The sequence below is a fragment of the Harpia harpyja genome, chromosome 14 (assembly GCF_026419915.1).
Source record: "Harpia harpyja isolate bHarHar1 chromosome 14, bHarHar1 primary haplotype, whole genome shotgun sequence".
NCBI lineage: Eukaryota > Metazoa > Chordata > Aves > Accipitriformes > Accipitridae > Harpia > Harpia harpyja.
Genome location: NC_068953.1, coordinates 14,072,819 through 14,076,604, shown reverse-complemented (window position 1 = coordinate 14,076,604; position 3,786 = coordinate 14,072,819). Strand labels below are relative to the sequence as shown.

The window sequence follows — 3,786 nt, the reverse complement described above, 5'->3', positions numbered from 1 at the left end:
TGAGAAGGCAGAAAAGGCCAGCCAACAGCTATTAGAACCAAGATCATTATTCTAAAACCAGCACGGTCTGGCTGGTGAAATGAAAACAGCTTTTTAGTGGCACTGATGGATGGTGCCTTGCTGCCAGTAGATGGATGCAGAAATATCCATTCTCATACTCCTCTGCAGCATCAGCGCTGCCAAACATGAGTGCTGTTCTGCTTGAGAGAGCTGGCACAAGCATGCTCTAAAGCAATCTACAGAGTTCCAGAAGGGAAACATGGAAAAGGCAAACAGGACATCTACTACCAGATCCTGCTCACAGTCCCACAAGATCCAGTTCTCAGATCCAGTTTAACCTACAACTGTAAGTAACTAAGGTAGCAACATTAAGTTTGTCTCCTGACGTAAGAATACACCTGATAAGTCTTATCAACTCAAAGACATATGTGGGCAGATCATCTCAATGAAAGTCCAAATCATAGCTATATAAATTATACCTTGTAATCAACATACCTCCTTTAGCCACATATAAACACACACAGTGTAATTTAAGTGTCCACTTGCTTTGGTCAAAGCCATGGCCCATTGTAAATCACATTTATTATTATCATCCCATATCTAGTCATTTTGTAAACAAATTTCAGTAGGTCTAGAATACAGCTGCTTAATATATCACACACATGCAGGAAAACACTTGTTAGACATACCATTGCTGCCAGTTTGGAGTTTTCCTGCCAAAATCGATGTAGCTGCCTAATCCTTTGTCTCAGATATTTTAAGCATGCCTTTCACCACTTATCCTGCCTTAACTGACTGCCAACTCTCTGTGAACTGCTTTCTGATAAAGGATGATTTTCTCAGCAGCAAACAAGTGTGCACTAACCTTTACTCTGAAGATCCACAATGTATTAAAACAAAGGTCTTTACTCTTAATTTGGGCTGATGAACTTTCCTTACACTATCTACATGCATTAAACTGGCTGTAAAGCTGAGCTCAAATGTAGATTACACAAAACTTTCTTCAGGATCCTAAGGAAAGACTGAAGTAAGGCTGTTCAGTGTATGTTATTCACACTTCCCAGATATATCAGCTGGTTTGATAAAAGGCTGTTACTATATCTATAAAACATCCTTTGTTAGATTATGTTTAATTCAGTTGTTCTTAGTATATATGTTATGTTTCTTTAAGCACAGCAACAGGCTTGGAGGAGTGAGATGCTCCTGTTCTCAAGCAGCACCATGCCTGGTCAGGGTGTAGTAGATAATGGAAGCACAGCATGGTGCCAGAAACCTGCAGCTCACTGGATACTGCAACAGCCAGGAACAGCAGCTAGCCTGATGCAGGAGTGCAGGAAAGAGCAACCTCCTGGGCCTTGGTGGGACTGGGTGGACCTTGCTGTTCTGAAGGGAGACATGAGAATTAACTAAAGCCAATTTGGATGCAAGAACCTGTCTTCAAGGACTCTTTGGGCAGGTGGCCAGTTGATAAGCTTTTCTTTGTTTCTATGTCTTCTCTGATCTGTTTTTCTGTTTAATAATGTAAGTGCAACCAGGTGATATGCTGCTAAGCCTGACTTTTTAGTTCAGAAGCCTTTCAGGGTTTTGTGGCAGCTCAGTATGAAAAGGTTTTAAATAGTTGTGCCCCAAGCTGTGGCTGGCAGGAGTTCATCTTATTCGTGCCTTCATGTGGCACATAGCACAGGCCATTAGCATCCTGCAGTGTGCATCCATGGTCTGTTCATATCATGACTACTAAAGGCAAGTTTGGTGATTTAATCTCAGAAAGGATGTGACAGACTAGGGGGAGCACTGAGAATGGCTGAAAAGGATCAGCTGATGTGTCACAGTGTAATATGCTAAGTACTAGCACAGGAAACTTCTTTAATCTGCACTGCTTAGCTTGTTATAAACATAATGATTTCTTATCTAGAAGATTCACTAAAAGTTTGATGGAACTCCTTTTTATCTACAGAATAATACTAAAACTGTATTTTTTAACCAAATACATATAGCAGTAAGGAGAGTGAGAACATGCTATGTTGTGTCTTAGGAGAACTTCTCAGATCAGGAATTCAAGTGCATCCATGTATGTCTGGATTTCAGAACTGAACTAAAAAGAAACCATTGCTGGTCACCTAAATATCTTCAAATATGATTGTGTTGAATTTGTAATCCTGCTTCTGATGACCCAGACTTGATGACCTGTAGAAGTAACATTCTGTTTGATGCTCTAGGCCTGTTGAATTCTGGCAAGACATTCACAAAAAATAAATACTTGTGAATGTATACAGACAAAGTAAGTGTCTGTCTCAAAGAAAAGAGACAAGAGTAAACACCATTCGCTTCCTAATCCAAACAGTTATTAAACCCCTCTCTTCCCTCTTTCTGCCTGCCTGCCATCAGTGACCATCTACCTCTTGTTGATTGGCATGTATTTCCAGAACAGGTACATGTTATGTCTGAATGAAATACTCAGACAATCACCAGTCAGCATGAACTGATAGGCATTGTCAGAGGTGGAGAAGATGTGTGGAGGGGCCTCCTGGCGCTTCTTGCCTCGGTAGGCCAACACCACCTCCGGGTTGTACACCAGCAGCCACTTGTAGGGGTTGACAGTGACGCAGAAGAGACCCGAGTAGGTCTGCGAGGAAGGGAGACAGCACGTTGGCTTCCACTTAGCCTGGCAGAGCAGTTCTTCCTAGCAACCCAGAGGAAGACTGCTGCTGCTACTTACATAGATCATCCAGGCTGCATAACGCTCTTTGAGGTTGTACAGCACAGCGGGTTCATGGAGGTGGGTCATCATGCCATGTCCTTGATTTTATCACACTTGGGAGGGTTCATGGAGAACATTTGATCTTCCTTCACAGTCAGAGTCTGCCAAAGAATAGAGATGCATGTATGTCAGCTAAGAGCTAAGATGATTGGGAATCAAATGGTGTCCTTCAGCCTGGTTTTTTCCTCACCTCTCCAACTTCAGTCTTGACAATGACCTTCCCTGAGTCTTTGCTCTGGATTGTTCCTTTCACAAAGGATTCCTTAGGATACACCACAAAGAAGGATGACTTGGCATCAAAAGGCTTGTTCTATGCCTTGATTCTTTCCTCTTCTGACTTTCGGAGATATGCAGCTGCCTCTCCAAAGACAGCCATCTCAGCATCTGAAGACATGGCTGCACTTTATTTGGGCTACACCTGTAAAGAACTCTGATGGGCAAAATGTTATTTCATGACAATACTGTCTTCAAGAGGATTAAACCTCTCCCATCAGAGGCTTGCTTTATTATCAGTCTGGTGGCAGCAGCAATTTAAATTATTCCTGCCCTGTCATGCCATGGCGTGCTACTCCCTCAGCTATGTTAGCACAAGGGTTTTTTTGATAAACATTAACTGGATCCACCTTTAGAAAATAAAAGAAAAAGATATTTTCCCATCAGCCAGTTATAGGATACAGTTCAGAAAAGGATCTTACTAACAACAGCAACAGTAACTTCAGTTCTAATGGCATGCTTTGGAGTGAAGACAAACTTTTCAGAAGTACCTATCAAAATGAAAGAGTCAGCTGTTCCTCACTCACTAGTCTGGCTTTAAACATCTAAAAGTTGTACAGGCTCCAAAGAGCATCTTTTTTTATGTGCCTTCCTGGCAGATACTCTTGTATCTTTGTTGAAAGCCACTCTTCAGGCATTATGAATAGTTCACTTTGGCTAGCTTCTCCCTTACACCTCTTCCACTTTAGAAAGACACACACTGGAAGACAAGGTTATGTATATTTTATCTACTTGTAAATCGAGCCGTGATTGAC

At 41.8% G+C, this 3,786-nt stretch overlaps 1 pseudogene; it reads right to left on the bottom strand.

The window, feature by feature from the left end:
• Nucleotides 1–2,392: 2,392 nt before the first annotated feature.
• On the bottom strand, nt 2,393–3,152 carry LOC128150643 (myosin heavy chain, skeletal muscle, adult-like; annotated as a pseudogene).
• Between the last annotated feature and the right edge of the window lie 634 nt (nt 3,153–3,786).